Genomic DNA, 21455 nt, shown 5'->3' on the forward strand with positions numbered 1-21455 from the left:
TTTTAAGTTCACTCGTAATTTTTATTGTTTGTTATTCGTTTCGATATTACACTATTTTCTTTTTTTGCCTTCTAATTAAATAAATTATGTTAAGGAATCAAGCAGTAATGGCAATTTATTGTTTTAAAAATAAAAGATGTTGAGTATACAATACGAAACAGTGCATAAAACAATTTTGATTTTCAGAAATATATGGCCACGTTTTTGCCGGTAAGTATATATATAATGTTCCGAAAGTTTTCCTCGGTTAGTACAATTACACCTAGAGCTAAGATTAATACTATTGCAGGAATTAAACTCAACAGTCTTCTGGGTTGAACCGCGTTGATATCCATTTTGCCGAGCTTTTTACATCCTCTTCGATGTCTTCTTCAGGGCTTCCAAGGCCTCAGTCTCCCGAGCCCCCAGACAGTACTATATTGATCAGAGTAACGCATTGATTAGTGATTCAGGATCACAGGGTAAGACCGGTTGTCACTCGACACTGAGGAGTAGGCAGATTGAGACCTCAGTGCCGAGAGACAGTTCTTGCAATACAGAACAAGATACTGGTACGTCACGAGTGAGGGGAGTAGGCAGACTGAGACCCCAAACTCGAACGGAACCGTATCCTTCTTGAAAATGGCTCCAAAATGGATGCCGAAACGTCGAGCTTTAAATCCTCAACGTAGTTCTTTCCGAGAACTCAGTAAGTTTTTGGGCAAACACCGTTTAAAATAATCCTCTTGCTAGATAGAAAGAAGTTGTTCCCTCCTAAAAAAAAATTTGAAAAGTGAATATCTTTTTAGATATTCACCAGATACAAATAAAAATATCCAAATTTATCAACAAGCCTTACATTGAATTGGACCTTCTAACAAAACAGACTTTAAAATGATGGTTGGGTACCAAATGATAGAAAATATGTACTAACTGTAATATGTCGAAATAAAACTATTCAACGTTTTTGAGTTATTAATTAATTCATCATTCAACCTTCGCTTATTCACTGCTGGACATAGATCTCCCTCATAGTTCTCCATTTATCTCGATCCTGTGCCTCTTGCATCCAATTCCTATGACAACGTTTTAGATCGTCAGTCCAACGTGTTGGTGGACGACCTCTGCTTCGGTAGGCATCATCTCTTGGTCTCCATTCCAGTATCCGCTTTGTCCATTTATTATCTGTTATTCGAGCCACGTGACCTGCTCAGTTCCATTTCAGTGTTGCTACTCTCTCTACTGCATCAGCCACTCATGTTCTTTGTCGTAGCTGGCGATTTGGGATCTTGTCTCGTAGTGAAACGCCCAACATAGCACGCTCCATCGCCCTTTGACACACACGGATCTTTTGAACTGTTCTGCTTGTCATGGTCAACGTTTCCGCACCGTAAGTTAACACTGGCAAAACACACTGATTAAACGTTTTTCTTTTAAGGCATATTGGTATATCAGACATTTGAAAATATGGTTCAGCTTGCCGAAGGCTGCCCAAGTCAGTCTTATACGACGGAGAAGCTCAACGGTTTGGTTATCTTTTCTCATGCGAATCTCATGACCTAGGTATTTATAAGCCATTATTCGGTCTATGGATCTTGTTCCTACACATATATCTTCGCTGACTACAAGATTTGTCATCATCTGGGTTTTAGATATATTTATTTTCAATCTCCCCTCATCTCCTACGCATATATCTTCGCTGACTACAAGATTTGTCATCATCTGGGTTTTAGATATATTTATTTTCAATCTCCCTTCTAGCAAGGAAAGGTAGAGCTAATTAAAAAGTTCTTTGGCCTCATCTATCCTATCAGCTATTAGTACAATATCATCTGCAAACCTTAGATGGCTAAGCTTTTCTCCGTTTATGTTTATGCCCTTGTCGGTCAGTTTTGCCCTTTTACATATATATTTCAAAAGCGTAGTGAACAGTTTTGGCGATATGGTGTCTCCCTGGCGTACTCCACGTTCTATCGGGAATTTCTGGGTTTGACGATCACCCACCCACTCTAATTAATTATCAAAGGTTAATTTTATTTAAAAGAAAACTAAAATATGACAATTAGCTGATACATGAGAGCAAATCTTAGCATATTAAAGATAATCTTTAATTAGAAAAATTTAAGAAAATTAATTGCTTCACTGACTAATTATTTCCTTTTAACTATTAAAAAAAGTTTGTTACCTTAGATTTGAATACATAAAAATACTGTCTCACACAAACTTCAAACGATCTAGATCTGACCCATGGGAAGCACAAAATGGAAGCCGGAAAAATCTTAAAATATTTAAACCAATATTCAAAACAAGATTTATTCAAACAAGTGTTTAAATTCTGTTTTTCTGACCTTATTAATAAACTAAATTACTTCTATTGCCGATTTGCCTTAATTGTAAAAGAAAACCGATATAAAGATACAAGAAGTCATTCTCGGAATAATTTTATATTTCCCAATAAATCTCAATGCTACTGCCTAAAGCAAAACGAGTTAGCACATGCAATCTTAAATAGTTTTTCAGTTTCTCCACCCTGATTCTGATGGAAATTTTAGCCTCGCCTTTGCGTCCGTCCTAGGCACGCCAACTCAAGCAGTTGGCCATAACTTGAGACCCTACAGCATAGAGTATTGATTAATATGCGGGGGATAACAGTGAGAAATTAATTAAAGGAGTTTGCAACCTTCATTAATAACCAGAAAGGAGTTACTCTTGTTCAACAGTGAAGCTGCCACTAGGGTTACCAGCGCAGCGACTGCAAAATGCCAACCTCACGCCACTTCCAACATTAATAACGTATAATATGACCTATGCATGTTGGAACTTTTACATTAGTTAAGGAACTTTGGGCTTTATCAATTTTCGGACGTGGCGTGTTGAGCAATCGCTGTCGGTCTAGAAGCATGGTCGAATTACCGAAGTTACATCGACGAAACTTATTTTGATATACAGCATGTTTGATATACATTTTACTGACAGGTCTAACAACGTCTTTTACACTAACATTATATAATATTGACAAGGGAGCACAGAAACGATCAAATTAAATTTAAAATTACGAATAATTGTGATAATTGTGATCTTCAATTAAATTAAACTGAAAAAGCAACTGATGATGAAATAAATACTTTTTACGAAGACCCTTAAAAAGGTATAAACAACAACAAAGAATCTAGAATGGTAATAATGGCAGAGTTAAACACCAAAATTTGATGAAAGATTGAAGGATCTGAAAACAAGATTGAAGGAGGAGGAGAAACATTTATGGAATTTCCTAGAAAAAGAAAACAGTAACCCAACAGAAATTGGACATGGATCGAACCTAACGAAACTACCAAAAATGAAATAGACAAACAATAAAAGAATATTTGAAGACATTGCAACAGTAATCAACGTAACAACTGGTAACTGGTAGTCATTATAGTATAGTGAGAACGTAAATAAATATTAACAGAAAGAAAGAAAGAAAAAGGTAGAAAAAGGAGAAAATAGTAGGAAAAAGCAGTATACGGTCCAACAGAAGACAGCTCAATTGCAGAAAAAGAACAATTCATAGAACAACTGCAAGAAAAAATCGAAAAGAGAAAGAAGAACCAAGAAATAATTATCGCCAGTGACCTAAATGGAAGAACAGGAAGAAAAGAAAACGACAGAACAGTTGGTAGATTTGGAGAAGATATAATGAACGATAACGGGGAGAGATTGATTGAGCTATGCGAAATAAACAACTTAAAGATCACAAACGGCTTCTACAAACATAAAGACATACACAAATACACTTGGACACAAGAAACAAGAAAATTGAGGTCTATTATTGATTATGTTATAGTAAACCACGAAAGCTCGATGAAAATAAATGACGTGAGAGTAAAGCGAGGCGCAGAATGAGGCACAGATCACAAACTAGTAATCGCTTGGATGGAATTCCCCTTCATATGGACCCAACAGAAACCGACCCAGGGAGAGTCTGACCAAGTTAAGGCTCCGGCTACACCTGTCAATACGTGCTCAACACAAGAAAAGAAATTCAAAATCAATTTATTAGAAGAAGACTCAATAAAAGACCTATATAAGCGAAGATTGGACCAAAAGCTAGTAGAGTTTCGGTATGAATCATTAGAACAAACATACGAACACATAAAAACCTGCATGAAGACAGCAGCCCTAGAAGTTCTTGTAGAAGTGGACCAAAAATACACCCACCAAACTACGAAATTAACCGAAGACACAGTAACATGCATAAAAGAGAAAAAAGAACTTCATATACAATACCTGAACACAAAAAACTATGAGGACTTGGAACTAGACAGAAAAAAAAATAAAGAAGTGAAAAGAAAAGTAGCAAATGAAAAAAATGAAAGATGGGAAAAAACATGCACAGAGATAGAATAGCACATAGGAGGAACGAGAAATTCAGAGTCATGGCGCATCTTAAAGTCGCTCCAAAGAAATAAGACAGAGAAAATCAAGATCGGTCAAATCAAAGAAAACGAATGGCAAGAATACTATAAAAAATTGCTAACCGAAGACCGCCCCGAATTCAAACAATCAGAAATAGATGGAATATAAATCTACACACATGACGAAATCGAATTAAGCCTAGCTGAGGTAAAAAGAACGATCAAAACTCTAAAGAACAAAAAAGCAGAAGGTCCCGGCGGAATACCAAATGAATTTATAAAAAACGGATCGGAAAAGTTATTCCGTATGATACATAAAATGTTTGAGAGAGCACTGAATGGAGAAGACTTACCGGCAGAATGGACCCAAGCATATATGACATCAATATACAAGAAAGGAAATAGAAAAAACTGCGAAAACTATCGGGGAATCAGCATTATATCGTCTATAGGCAGACTGTATGGAAAGAGCATAAAGGAAAAATTAGAAATATATATACAAGATAAAATCGGAGAAGACCAGGCAGGTTTCATAGCGGGGAAAGCATGCTTAGATCACATTTACACGGTCGAACAACTAATAGAAAAAAGAATGGCCAAAAATAGATCCGTCTATCTGGCTTTTGTTGATCTTAAGAAGGCATATGACTCAATACCTAGAACCAAGCTATGGGAAGCAATAAAAGACATCGTAGTTCCACGAAGATTAATAAACGCGGTAAAAGCACTCTACAAGAATAACGAAGTAGCTATCAAAACGGGCAATAGAATATACAGTCTATTTAAGACGACAAAGGGACTACTACAGGGTTGCTCCACATCCCCCACCCTGTTCAAAATATTCCTGGAAAAAACCCTGAAACCATGGAAAAGAAAGTGCGAAGGAATGGGTATACCAGTAAGCAACGAATATCTGTATACGCTAAGATTTGCCGACGACCAAATAGTGATCGCACAAGACGAGGATGACCTCAGTTTTATAATGAGAAAACTGGAGCAGAAATATACAAAGAATGGGATGGAAATAAACCTAAAGAAAACTGAATACCTAACAACGGAGAATACAGAAATAAAACAGCTGGAAATAGACGAAGGTAAACAAATCAAAGGAACAGACAAGTATAAGTATTTAGGTTTCATAATATCAAACAAAAGAACAACGGAGGAAGATATAAAAAATAGACTAGGACAAACAAGAGACTGCATACGAAAATTGAACCCGGTACTATGGGATAAGAACATCAGCATGAAAACAAAGAAAAAAATATATAATACCATGACAAGAAGTATCCTCACTTACGGGTGTGAAAATTGGACAATAAATAAGAAAACCAAAAACAAAATAAGAGCAACAGAGATGGAATTCCTAAGGAGAAGCTGCAGAGTAACAAGAAGAGATAAAATAAATAACATGGAGATTAAGAGGAGAATGGGAATGAACTCCGACATAATAGACTACATCGAACAGAAGAGGTTAACCTGGTACGGACATGTCAGAAGAGCAGACCAAAATCGGTGGATAAATAGAATAACAGAGTGGAGCCCGATAGGAAGAAGAAAGAGAGGCAGACCCCGAAGATCTTTCAGAGATGAGGTGGACGAAGCAATGAGTAGAAGAAACCTACAGGAAGAGGACTGGCTAGACAGGAAAAATTGGAGAAAACGGTTGAGTGAAGGAATACAGTGAGAACTGTGGAAATCCTTGTATATTTATATATAAGAGAGAAAAAGGATATTTAAAAAAACAATGCGGATAGACGCCTTCAAAGTAAGCACAAATGGAGAGGAATCTCGAAAGGTCTTGGCGGGTAAGTTCGAATCAGATTCTTCACATAATCAAGATCAAATTGATGACAATAACAAAAACATAAATAAAAACCTTTTCGAAACCGGACTACAGTTCCCAAACAACTAATGAAGGAATTTTTATTTATCGTATGGCACTTGACACATTTACATTTAAATTTACATATATTTTGTATAAAATATTACATATATTTACAAACGAACATCTAACTTATTTATATAGTATATCGACTCTGGAGTAGACATTAGGAAATACTATGGCCTGCCATGATAGGACCTTGTGGGATACTGTTTTGTGATGTGACAAATGGTTTGTGGTTGTTCACAGGTACAGAGTGGGGATGGTCGTTTACCTAATTTGTGCATCGTGTAACCACAGTATATTGCTTAATGAGCTTAATATATTGCTTAATAAGCTAAATAAGCTTAATAAGCAATTGACTGTGGTGTAACCGCATCTGCCGTGTCGGGTTCTGATTCGGTTTCGGTAAGTCAAAACCTGGTGGTTTTTTGTGACTCATTTTCCACAGCAGTCTGTTCTGTTGTGATTGGCGGTCGTCTGGAGCGTAGATGGCTACCGTTGGCATCTTGAGGGATCGGCATGATCTTGTTATTAAGTATCTTTCTGTACTCACTAGTGAGGAACTGTATGCGCCGTAGTTTGGGTGGTGGAATGTGGCTCAGTACTGAGAGCCATTGCGTAGGGGTGGATTTGATAACGTCAGCAATCATTCTCATTGTATTCATTCTCAGTTGGGCATCTACTCTATGTATATGTGAGCTGTTTATCCAGGCTGAAGCAGTATTCCGCAGTTGAGAAGACAAGGCCCAGGGCAGGTGATCGAAAGATGGAAGCCGATGCTCCCCATGTTGTACCGCACAGCTTCTGAAGGATGTTATTTCTGAATTTAAGTTTTTCTGCTGTTTTTGTCAGATGTTCCTTGTAGTATAGGATTCTGTCAAGAGTCACCCCAAGGTACTTTGGTGTTTTATTGTAGACGAGTGTGGTGTTTTCGAATTTGATGTTGAATGTTCTTCCTGTAAGCTTGTTATTTAGGTGGAAACTGGAAACCTCTGTTTTGGTAGTCTAATAAAATAGGATTGGAACTGTAATAAATCTAATAAACCACTCTAATAAATTGTCACCACTCTAATAAATTGTCACCACTCTAATAAATGCTGTCACCATTGTAGAAGACGCCTGTCTCAATATCTTTATCAATGCATCTACAATTCTTAGGGGATACTTATCCCTGCGAGCGGGGCAAGGCTTACTGGTTCCACTAGCCTGGACTGACTGGTTCCGCCCTCGCGGATTTACAAGAGGGTAGCGAGATTTTGGGAGGAAGGGGATTAAGGACTTCTCGGTCTCAGGTCCTGCAAAGAGTGAGAGGCCGGAGCACTGCATAAGCGAAAATGTGTATCTCTTCTAGTCTCTGCCTGTAACGGCCGGGAATAACAAAAACAAATTTCGAGTTTACAATGTATTAAATAGACTGTATACTACAAAATATCAGTTATGACCAATAATGTTTCGATCAGGCGCGAAGGGAGACGAGAAGAGACAAAGCAAGGAATTAAAGGGCGGACAGTTCCGTATTATTAGATATAACTTGGGTTAGTATATAGATCTTAGTTACCTTCGCGTATTTTAAGCTCTAGCTAATGAATACGCCTCCAGTCCTTCAGGGATTCGAGATCCGTTAGTTTTAAGAAGTCAAAACGGCGCGCTATCGCGAACTTTCGAATCTCCAGATACCGGCACCTCTACGTCACACTGTCCCGTCGAGTTACAACAGCGCGCCCCGATCGCCGCGCCTCTCGCGTGGGGCACTCTCAGGCGCCGCGCTCTTACTGGCGAAGTACCAATGGCACCGGATGCGCCCGGATACCCTCTGGCTCCGGTTGCCAGAACGCTACTCCGCCTGGCTCAGTCGCCAGAACCTTACTACCCGTTTGACCCACTTCTGTTTGTTTTTATCTATTGTCAACTCGTACCTTAGATTCTTTTGTCACGTCCGAAGTGGAGATTTGTTTCTACGTTTTCGCTGATTATGCCATCTATTCCATGTGTTAAACTGGATCACGCTATGTAAAACTTCTTAGTCAGCTCAATTCTTATCACTTGTTTAACAATTCGTACCTTGTACTATTTTCCAACAAGGTCTAAAGTGTCGTAATTTTTTAAACATTCGGACTTGTGTTAAACTGGGTCAATTGTTATTATTTGTTTTTTAATTTGAAATGTATACGTTAAACTGTGTCGAATTTATTCTTTATTAATTTGGAATATATAATAATTACTTAAATAATTATTACTCTTTTCTAGGCTAACTACCCCTTATTTTTTCCTTCTTTATTCCCTTGCTATGTTTACATTACAGTAGCGTTTGGTTGGAGCCTCCATTTACGGAAATACTTTCCCACTAATTTTACCTTGATTGTGTGTGGCTTGACTTTCGGGGCCCTAGACGTAGATACCAGATGTGAGACAATACCGATTGGGTTAATTGTTGTTTTGTTCCTTATTATAGGAGTTACGCTTCCTAATTTTCTTAGTAGTGTCCATGCTTGCCTGCTTGATGTTTTAAAATTAAGACTTTCTACAGTTTCCGTCCATTTTTGTTGTTTTGCTGTATCTAGGCTATGAAGCAGTTCATCGGCTAATTCTTGATCGCCGCTTACAAGGAAATTTTAGTATGGGACTTCGCTGTTATGGAACCAACCAGGAAATATTCTTTTCGATAGCCTCTTGGTATATGCTTTTTGGCCTTACTTTTTACGGCTCCAACGAATCTTTTGTAATTTCTGATAGTAGAGGGTATCCAGCCTAGAGTCTTATCCAGTTCCGCAGAAAATCTACCCCACATAGCTTTCTTTAGATGCCACCATGGGCGAAGGATGGGTGTGATTAGAGGAATTTGGGTTCCTGCCTCTATGATCACTGGGCGGTGTTGGCTGCGTGGGAAGTCGTCCATTACTTTTCGAGAGACCGATAGAGGTTGCCCGTTTTTATTAGTAGAGACAAAACATAGATCAGGATTGTACTCCTTCTTCCATGCTGCCGCCCATTTTACTTGTGCATTCCCTTTGGTGTTGCATTGTTTATATTTCCAATGTTCATGGTGGCTTTTGTAGTCCCCGATGTATATTGACGGGTGCGGATGACTTGAGCTGGTCAGGATATAGCTGGTGGTTTGTAGGTGTTAGTAGCGGTGATGCTTCCAATTTTTACATTATGAATTTCACCATTAATACACGTGGAAACAAGGACGGCGTTTTCTATGTTGTGTTTAAAGTACGTGACTGTGCCTTATGATCGATGGTACGTGGCACCCAGTAGTTCAAAGTCAGTTGTTCTTCCGTTTCGCAGTGTGTTTCCTGTAGAGCGACCAGACCGATGTCGTTATTTTTTAGAAATTTTGATAAGAACTGGCTCTTTGGATAGCTTATCGAATGGCTTTATTTTGCGTGTTTTCCGTGAGCAGTTCAGTTCGAGAGAATTTCTAGATACAGTAGTACGAAGTACCAAAGTTTTATTTAATTCATTTAGAAAGTTCAGTTCAATGGCGAGCACAAGTTTAAAACAAAAGTACAAAACGCTGACTCTAAAAGATAAATGGGATATTATTAAGAGATGCGAGTGTGGTGAAACTCCGACTGCAATGTCTAGATTCTATGATATTGGACGAGCTACAGTGTACGAAATTATGAAAAACAAAGACAAAATCGAAAAATTTATGAAATATGTAGAGAATGATTCTAAGGACAGAAAAACCCTTAAAATGTGTGAATTTTCTGATGTTGAAGAAGCTCTGCACATCTGATTTAAGCAACAATGAAGCAGACAAGCTTTTATTTCAGGTGACATTTAAAAAAATAAAACCCAGCTTTTTTATCAGGGGTTAACAAACAAAAATGATTTTCGTGCTAGCAAAGGTTGGTTTGAAAACTTCAAAAAATGGTACGGAATACAGCCGAATACATTTTGCAGACAGGTGGAGAGAATTTGAGTGAAGATGAGTCTGAGATATCTGAATTTATTCAGAATTTAAGCAAAAAGATCATCGAATCAGACCTAATTTCTGAACAACTTTATTCAGACGAAAAAAGTTTTTGATAGAAAACTTTAAAAAGGACATTTAAATCTCATGGTATGCGTAAATGCATTAACATCCTACAAATTGAAATTGCTAATCGTGGGTAAATCCAAAGAACCTCGTGCCTTCAAAAATGTTAAAATCGAGAAGCTACCAATTACGTACATGTGGCAAAGACATGCCTGGGTGACAAAAAAAAGTTTTTTGGATTGGTAAAAGAACAGCTTTGTCTCTTGAGTTAAAGATGAGCTAAAAAAAAACTGCCAGTGAAAACCCTCTTCTTGTTAGACAATGCTCCAGGACATCCTGATAAGAACGAATTAAAAATCGAAACTGCCAATGGATATATCGAGGCGATGTACTTACCGAAAAATACTACTGTATAGATTCAACCCTTGTATCAAAACGTTAATAAAACTCTTATGGGACACTACAAAAAACAACTTCTTGTGAATATTGTAAGTCAACCTAATGTTGACATCACTTCCATTTTGAAAAACATTAACATTAAAGATGCAATTATTAATGCTTTGTTTGCCTCGCAGCAAGTTAAACCTACTAAACTGAATAAATCGTGGAAGAATATTTGGCTTCAAACCAATCCTTCCAATAGAAGTTAACAAAGAATCCAATCACCCACATGTACAATTTGTACTAGATGCTGCCCTTCGAATTTGCAAAGATATGACTTATTTATCAGAATCAAGAGAAGCTTTATAAGAGTAGATTTTAGATGACAATCTCAATGCTAACTTAACAGATGAAGAAATAATTAATACAGGATGAAATCACCACCTACTGTGATGATGCTATATCGGCTGCAAATACTTTGAACAAGCAATGACAGACTGTCCAAACAAGAAAAAGTAGAAGACAATCAAAGATTTCTTCAAAGTGTGAGCACAGTACACATGTATTTACATACGTCCATAATTAATCTACCTTAGTTGTGGTATTTAGTTATCAGTAGGTATAATGTTTATATATATATAGAAGTTATTATTTACAGCTTCCATATTTCTTTTAATAAACATGTTTGAGTTAGCCGAAATGGGTGTTTCATTTGCATATTAATCTGGATAACATTTTACTCATAAAATTTAAGAATATTGTAGGCTACTGACAGCTAAACAATGTCAAACATATAATCACTTTCAGTAATCCGAATACTTTTGGTAATCCGACAGCCCTTTGGTCCCATACCTGTCGGATTATCAAGGGACAAACTGTAGTAAGCAATTACAAACAAAACTTACATTAAAATATGACAGATGACAGCACACATTAGTTTACTATTTGACTTGTTTTGTAAAGTTATTAATCTGAGTATCTCTCTTTGTCAACCATTTTCCATCCACTCCTGAATGTAGGTCTCTCCCAATTGCTTCCATCGTTCTCTATCTTGCGCCAATCTAATCCACTGTTTGCCTGCCACTGTTCTTATGTCATCTACCCATCTTTTTTGAGGTCTTCCCGTGCTTCTTGTTGTCGTCCTTGGTCTCCATTCTAGAATTCTCCGTGTCCACCTGTTGTCATTATATCGGGCTACGTGACCTGCCCAGCGCCATTTCATTTTTGCAATTTCTTCCACAATATCCCTAATCTTCGTTCTACGTCTTATCTCGGTGTTTCTAATCTTGTCTCTTAGTGATATTCCAAGCATGATTCGTTCCATTGCTTTTTGCGTTGTTTCTAATTTTTTAGCAGATTTTTTGGTAAGGGCTACTGTCTCCAAGCCGTAAGTACAAACTGGTAGTATGCATGTGTTATACACCTTTTTCTTTAAGTTTACAGGAATGGAGGTGTTTTTTAAGATATATGCTAATTTGCCGAAAGCGCCCCATGCCAGTTGTGTTCTTCTTTTAATTTCAGCATCTTGATTTGGTTTTCCTAGTTTGATAACATGACCTAGATATACATAATGTTCAACATTTTCTATGGTATGATTTTGTATTGTTATATTTGTCTGGTCTCGGCTCAGTATTTTTGTTTTGTTGTAGTTCATTTTTAAGCCTACAGCTCCTGAAACTGCATTTAATTGTTGTAACATATCATTTAGTTCTTGGATATTATCGGCTATTAAAACTATGTTATCTGCGAATCGCAAGTGGTTTAAGTATGATCCGTCGACGTTGATACCCTTATTGTTCCATTCTAGTTTCTTAAAAATGTCTTCTAGAGCAAGGGTAAATAGTTTGGGAGAGATGGTGTCTCCTTGTCTTACTCCCCGTTGTAGTCTTATGGGATTAGTTTGTGTGCTTTCGTCCAGCTTTATCTGCATGGTGGCATTTTCATATATGTTTTTAATTATGTTAGTGTATCTTGAATTTATACGTGCATTTTCTAGAGATTCAAGCACTGCCCATAATTCGATGGAATCGAATGCTTTATGGAAATCGACGAACGCCATATGCATTGGAACATTATACTCGGTGCATTTTTCTATCAGTGTTCTTACGGTGTGCAAGTGGTCTATGGTACTAAAATGTTTTCTGAATCCAGCCTGCTCGATAGGTTGATAGAAATCAAGCTTATGTGTTAGGCGCTGAGTATCAGTAAGAGGTATAATTGTTCTATCTAAGCATCAGTTAAAGTACATTCAAAAGTAAGTATATAGTTTTTAACTGCAATTTGCCAATATTAGCAGTTACCAACACTGACTTTGCTTGGTTGAGTTTGATTTGGCAGTGATTATACCATGCTGTAAGTACGGTTAGGTGACTTTGAAAATGATCAGTATCCTTAACTGGGTTTTCAATACATGATAACCAGCTACATATTCTGCGAGGTATGCAATTATACCGTCTTGCGTTTTAGGTATGTTTGCTGCGAAGAACTCATCTACTTTAATTACCCAACAACAAATTTACATTTCAAACAAATATTCGATATCAAACAAGATTCGTGAAATTTTATCACTTTTAATTTTGGATTTTTTGTATCTTATTCGACGAAAATCGCTAAAATCCCAAACAAGCCTTTTTTATTACGCAGATTACCCCAAATTAGATTACACAAATTAGATTTTTTAAGGTTCGTTAGCAATAATAAACATTAAATATTTTTTGCGTATTTTAGTAAAATTAGAATTAAATACAGCTAACTTTTTGGGTCACCCAGATTTAATATAAGACCTTGCTAATAATACATTACAACATCCTAAAGGGAAAAGATTGCGTGAATGAGAAAGGAAAACGTGGAGAATTTCCTCTTATGTAAATAATTAACTGCTTTCCCAAAAACCGGATTATACTCAACGATAAGTTGGCAATAGTAACAAAGACAAAGTAGTTTAATTTCTCGCAGAGTTATGAGTTGTTGTTTAAATTGAATCAGGAAATGAATTCTCTTGGACAAATGCGGCTTCGTTTCTACTTAAACTTCCTCTCCTTTCATGTTGTTATTTATCGGCCACTTTCCGCCCTCTCTTCCTTTATTTCCACGCAGTTATAACAGAACCGTCATCGCAAGTTTTAGAGTTACTTCTTATAATATCGGATAAAAATGATGGATTAAAATTAAACATACCTACTTTAATAATACAATATGAATAAAAAGATTTCAAGATTTATTTAACTACGTTTACAAATTTTACATTTGTTTGTAGCAAGTCAATTATATGTATAAGTAAAAACGATAATATATAACATACACAAAATACAATAGCAAATGAAAATACATTAATGCACATAACATAAAATAAAACATAAAATATACACAATATACCAACATAGTGAGTACATTCATGTTCATGTTACTGCCTTGAAGTGATCAAAGTATTCACTAACAGAGTAAAATGCAAATTTCAAAAGGTATTGTTACGTAAAAATATGAGTCATATTAAAAACCTGTAAACATGTTTTTTATTCACTAATATGTTGTAGATTGTACGAGATAATTCTAGCAGCTGGCAGAAATTTTACCTGAAAGAAAACCGGTCAGACGATGACCCAGATTTACCTTCTAGTATAAATCAGAGGGATTCTCCTGAATTCTAGGCCAGTTGTGTTTTCATATATAATAATGGATTTTTCATTGAAGAAGGCAGTTAATTCTAAAGACGCGCTCGCGAATTTAATTGTAGCGTTCGTATAAAATAAATGATGTATTATTAAGTGGTTAAATAAATTAATATAAGTTATCGTGCTTTTTAATAAATTAAAATAAGAACCTTTTAATAAAGACATTAAAAATTGAATAAAGACAGCAGTTAAATAAATTCATTTCAGTATCTTTTCACGCTTACTTTAAATTTTTTCATCGAAAGTTGTTTTAAATCCTTAGATAGGACATTGTAAAATATTATAGTCAATTGAGTTTTTTGTGATTTACTCAAACGATACTTAACTGTTCGGATGTTATTTGCACCTCTTCTGCTATAGTTATGTAAGTCAGAGTGTTTAATTAAAGTATCAGCGTTTTTATGTATTTCTACATTAACGCTGTATAGCCATAATGTTGGCAAGGGCATTATCTTATATTTAATAAACAACGGTTTGCAAGATTCCAAGTAGCTAACTTTTACAATTATTCCTATTGCTTTTTTTGCAATTTAAATATTGTTAGGGAATTGCAAGAGTTTCCACACAGAATAACACCATAGCTTAAAAATGAATGGAAAAGAAACAAGTACGAAATTTTCAAGGTATCAACACTTGTAACAAGTTTTAATTGTCTGATTAAAAATAAGGTACTAGAAAGTTTACCTTTGAGATGGTCAATATGGTTATACCAATCAATGTGTTGTCAACTGTTATGCCCAACAATTTGACATTATTTTTTTCAACACTCACATCGAAGGTAGACGAAAAAATTAAATTTTGAGTTTTGTTATTATTTAGTTTAAGTTTATTTGCTAAGAACCTTGATTGAGCATTATAATTTACATACTCAGACGTGGTTTCTAAAACTGAACGATTTTTATAAAAAAAAACAAAAGTAGTGTCATCTGAAAATAAAACTGTTTTAAATAGAGCCATGAAATTGGACAAATCATTAACATATATTATTAATAATAGAGGACCCTGAAATGTTCCTTGTGAAACTCCATGCTTTATCTGCTAAAATTTAGAGAGACAATTTCCGTACTTGACTGCTTTTTATCTATCCTTTAGATACGATGAAATTAGTTCCAAAAGAGTACCTCTTATACCGTAAAAATGCAGTTTTTTTTTTTAGCAAAATATCATGAGAAACACAGTCGAAGGCCTTTGAAAGATCACACAGCGTTATGGCAGAGTGATTATGCTTCTCAAAGCCATCAGGCTGTATACCATGTATCATAAAAAATTTATTTAAAATCCATTATAAAAGGTATATAATTAAAATACCCAATCGGGCTATATTACAAAACGTTTTCGGAATCTGTATTCCATTATCAGTGTTTCTAGGTGTACATGTTTTGAGCCACTAAATATTTGGGTAAAAACCGTTAAACGTTAAACCGTTAAATGTTATTAGTTTAAATTTAGATTACGTTATTCGATCTTATATGTTAAGATATTATAGTTACCAGTGGAAATGATAACATGGCAACGTACGACTCTACATGAGGTTATTGGTCCTGAGACAAAGTATCTACGAGGAGAGTCTAGCTATCAACAAGTCCTCGTAGAATAGTCCAGGTCTCACAGGCATATACTGCCACTGGCCGAATGACTCATATATTCGAATTTTTGCTGCCCTACATACATTTTTTGCTTTTAGAATATTGTTTAATGAACCCATTGCTGTTCTTCCTTTTAATAGTTTCTTTTCTATTTCTTTTTCTTCTTCTCCTTTGCTCGTTATTTTTATACCCAAATACTCGAACTGGCTGGCATTTTTAATTTTGTAATCCTTTCCTCTCGTTTTAAGTGTGACGAATTTATTGTGTTCTATTATCTCACCACGCATTTCCATATACTTTATTTCCGATTCATTTATATACAACCTAAACTTTCTTGCTTCATCTTCAAAGTTCTTAAAAATATGTCCTTCTTTTGTTTCTGCCAAGAGAACTACATTATCTGCGTATGCTATACATTGCTGTTTATAGTGGAAAATGGTACCCGTAGTTTGGATCTTACTTTCTCTTATTATTGCCTCTAAGACAAAGTTAAACAGATCAGTAGAAAGTGGATCCTCTTGTCTAAATCCTCTTGTAACCGACAATAGATTTGACATACTTCCTTCTATGACCACTCTATTGTTTGTACTTGTTAGCGACATTTTCAATAATTTTATCAACTTTTTTGACATTCCTAAATTTTGTAGAGCTTTATACAACTTTTCCCGATCGATATTCATTGTTCCATCTGTTTGCATCTGTTATTCATTATTTAGCAGTTCTTCAAAATATTGTGCCCATCTGTTTAATTTATCTGCAATATATCCAAGGAGCAGTCCTTCTTTATTCCTACAAGAAATTGTTTGCGTGTTATTTGTTTGTCTGTTTCTCTTCACTTCTTGATAGATTTTTTTTATTTCTTTGCTAACGTAATGCTCCCCTATTGTTTTTAATTTTCTTTCCAAATACTTTCTTTTTTTTGTCTGTAGATTCTTTTAGCTTCTTTCCTTTTCGTCTCATGTTCTGCAATTGTTTCTTGGGTTCTATTATTGTCTTTTTCTAACTTTGCCTTATTTCTTAGGATTAGTGCTCTTTTACATTCCTCGTCGAACCAGTCTTCTTCTCTCTTCGCTCCTGTATTGCCTAAGCAAACATTAGCTACTCCTGTCATTGATATTTTGATTTTACTCCATTCTTTTTCCAATGTATCAGACATTAAGTTGTCTTCCTCTAATCTTGCGTTAATCTCATCTTCTAACCTCTTTGCCCATTTTTTTATATTTCAATTGAATACAACTTGTTCGATATATCTACAATTAAAAATTCATTTTGGATACTATGCATAAATGAGACGCGGGTGTAACTTAAGTTAAAATAACACCGGTCCTGATCAAGCCCCTGGTGTTGTGTATCTCGCGTCAACCATTGTTCGTCCGGTTGGAAAGGACAAGTTACGTTGACATTTCTTTAAATTTATCTTTGGTAAATTTCATTACCACTTTGTTACTTGGTAAATGACTAAATATTAAATTTATATGAACACAGGTAGGAAATCATGTCGAAGAGATTTTCGTGTTTTTTAGTTGTTATATACAATCGACAGATAGAGAAAGATAAAATACAGACCATATTTGGTCTTTTAGAACCGAAACGACGGAAACAAACACGTTTGTATTTAAATCTAAAAGAAGTATATATTTTTTAAATATATATGATTTTACTGCATATAAGATGTTTCAAAACGTATATATTATATTTATATAGGATTAATCCTGCGTTAGTGGCGTGTTTAAGTATACCATGGTTGGGCACGTTTTTGGACAGGCGTCACTCATTTTTAAATTGTCGTATTTTTGCAAAAAAGATGTTTTTAAATAAAATAGACAAACATGAAATATTATCAGTTATATAGAATAAAACGTTTATTGCCTTCTTTATTGACGTCCCGCTTCTGCACCACCTACTGGTTGAACTGCTTCCTCTCAGATCTTGATTTTTTCTGTCCTGGACTTCTTGGCTTCTTTTTCTGTAGATAATGTTTTCGGCATCGTACCTACTTTCCTGATAAGCTGTCTTTGGCAATCACCCGCCTAGACCCTGATCATATGGTAGATCAGTCTATGTGTTGATCTGAACATTTTCTGGATCAAATTCTTGTCGAGGATGTCTCTGGTCTTATGCAGTCTTCTTGTGGCTTGGTGGAAGAAGTATCTTGTCTTTTTCTCAGCCACCTTCCTCAGTCGTGTATACTATAGCCCTTCTTTGATGGTTGCGTTTGTTATTCGTTCTTCCCATTTTGATCCATCGATTATCCTGTAGCATGACCTATCTGTAGCTTTAAGTTTTTTCCAGTTGGTTTCAGATATGAAGCTCCAAAATAGCATTAGAGTTTAATGAGCTGCCAACTTAACTTTTTAAAAAAACCAACCCTCCTTACCTTTTAATCTAACGCAGCAGCATAGTACGTATTAATGCTATAGGCCATCTTCTATCAGCTAGGCATCTACGTATTACGAGTGACTTTTTTTGTACACAAAGTTGATTAACAAGATCTTTGTCATCTTATAATACGACACTATCTCTGGTTTCTCTTTGTCGTGGTCTAGTAACCACTAAACTAGAACCACTGTTGAGGGCTTAGTATAATATGATACTATTGTATAATCATTGTGAAAACCAAAAATGGATGACAATGGCTTTCTTTCTTTTCTTAGGAGCCATTTTTTTGGTATTTTTGCCGATTGTTCCTACATTTGTTAGCTTCTTCATCATATTTTCTTCAATATGATCTTCTTTGTCGTGATAGTTATTGTCACCTGGTAAATCATTACCACTTTTATCGCTTCTGAGAAAATTATACCGTTCTATCCACTTATTTGCCTCCTTGCTAAACTCTATTTTTCTTTTTTTCTGCTCAGACATTTTCCGATTCTTGTTTTCAACAATGTAATACAAAAATAAAAATATGAAAAATATATAAATACCTATTCCAAAAATAATTGGAACTTTTAAAATATGTACCTGATATCAAATAGTAACGTAGACGCACGGGTGACGAGCGTCAAACAATAACGCCTGTCCAGCAACAACAACTAACTCACGGCTGATCTCAAACGACTAAGGCGATGAGTTTACTTATTTAACCTTAATATGAAGATACATGCCCGGTAACAAGGCCCAACCGTTCCAGTTGAGTACAATGAGCGTAAATATAGGCGTGAATGAACATTCTGACAAGATGTAATAGTATGTCAGTTTAGATAATAAAATCCAATTTACGGAAATCAAAATTGAAATGTTAAAATAAACTTATTTTAAAGTAAAAGTGAGGCTTATTCCCAATAAAAATTAAAAAAATTATAATAATAATTAAAAAAATTCCCAATAAAAAATGGAAGACAATAATATTATATCGAATATAAAATTATAAATGGAAACGAAAAAGGTAATTAAATACAGTGTGTATTATTTCGTGTGAATTTTATTTATAAAATATGGAATCAATACTTTAAAAATATTAATTACGTTTGAACACACAATAAGTAGCTACGTAACTAAATATCTTACTTTCAAGTTAAGTAGGTATCTAACGATTTTATTTTTGCGAAATAAAACTGCCAAGGCATTAGTATCCTAATAAAATGTTAAAATTCCTTAGCATTGCATTATTGCGAGTGTTTTATTTTTAAGTGCATTTGATACATAACAATAACATGACATCAACTATAAACATTTTATTTGCAGAGCAGCTACAACTAAAAATAGATATTTATATAACATGTTATACACAAGAGAATTAAAAATGCAAGGGAAATATGTCAAAATATATAGGGTGTTCCATATAAAAACACAATTGGGTATTATATTTCTTTAGTAAGACTCCCTGAAAATTTTTTTTGTACGCCACTGAAGCCTCACCTTACATATCTATCAAATGTTTCAATAAAGTTTTTTAAAAAGATATGTAACCCAGTCGTTTTCGACATTTTTCAATTTTTCAATCATCGTCCTGTGTGGGGTGATTTGATTGACATAACAATTGAAGACACATTCAAGTCTAGTATAGTCCATAATCTTTATTCTTATAATCTTAATTTATAATAAGAATTTTTTATGACCTGCCAAAAAGACTATATTTCTAGGAATGCGGAATATTTACCATAACAAAAAATTATATTCTAAATCTGAGGGGAATTATAATCTATATTATAGTTCCAAAGAATTGAAAGAACAAAGGGCAATCACCCAAAACTTAAATTTATATAATAATTTTAATAAAAGGAAGGTATACTTACATGATTCTGGACATTCATAAATGTAGTAATTTAGCAATACAAGTTTAGTGTTAATCTGTACAGTTGACTGTTTTTATTGTAGCTTATTTCTCAGTATCATCATCATCATCCAGCCTTTATTTATCACATCCACTGTTGGACATTTTTGTTGCCAATTTTTCGTGATACGCCTGATGTCGTCAGCCCAACGTGTAGGTGGTCTTCCTCTACTACGTTTGTCTGCTCTTGGCCTCCAATGTGTAATTTTGCTCGTCCATCGTGAGTCATGCATTCTCGATACATGGCCTGCCCAATTCCATTTTAGTTCCTCTATGCGTTAGAACATCAGCAATACTCGTCCTTCTTCGCAGATCTTCGTTTCTTATCCGGTTCCGCAACGTCACTCTGTCATTAGTCATTCGTCAACGTCATTCGTCTCTGTGTCTCTCTCAATTTCAAAGCCGTAGTCTTGGTTAGAGTCATAGTTTTTACTCCATAGGTCATGATCGGTAATACGCATTGGTCAAATACTTTTCTTTAAAAAAAAAAAAAAAAAATCCACAAGGAAAATAATTCCTGTAGCTGGCTGTATACCACGTATAACAAAAGAGGTTAGTCTTTGTATCTGGGTATATTTTATTTTATAAAAACCCTTAAAAGGGCAACATTACAAGCACGAACGTTTTCGGAACAACTGTTCCATCATCAGGTTAAAATGCCTAAAATAAGTATAAACCATTTAGTTACAACAAACGTGGTTTAAAATTTTGACTAAGGTTAAAAACAATAAAATGGTTATACTTACAGGTTAACATGCCTGAGCCACCAAAATATTTGGGTAAAAACCCTTTAAATTGAAAAATGTTACCGAAGAATGTACATGATGTTTATAATATTATATGATGTTTAATATTTTAATTAGATTTTACTTCAGGTAACATACACCCATGCTTAAGTGAGTTCCAGTGTCCGGAGAGTACACCTCTTCAAACGGACTACGGTTGGCAACTGATTGATGAAATACTCATGAGCGATGTCAGAAACAAAATGTCAATGAACCATGAAACAGTGTTAGTTAAACATTATATTACTACAGCCAAAAGATTAAAAAACTTTGATGATGTTAAAATGATAACAGTAATCCAGGTGTTGGATTTTAAAAATTTCTCTATAATTATTTAATATTGGATGTAAAAGATGTAAATTACTGGTGTTGTTGAAGGTCATGTTTAAGAAGATGACGTATGTATTAGGCAGCTTATTTTACTCTTTATCGTATGGAGTGTGGTCTAAAAGGTGTAATTTGTGAAGAATTAGCTGAAATATATGGAAATGTCCTTTTATGTTGCTA

Source organism: Diabrotica undecimpunctata, chromosome 5 (genome assembly GCF_040954645.1).
Source record: "Diabrotica undecimpunctata isolate CICGRU chromosome 5, icDiaUnde3, whole genome shotgun sequence".
Lineage (NCBI taxonomy): Eukaryota > Metazoa > Arthropoda > Insecta > Coleoptera > Chrysomelidae > Diabrotica > Diabrotica undecimpunctata.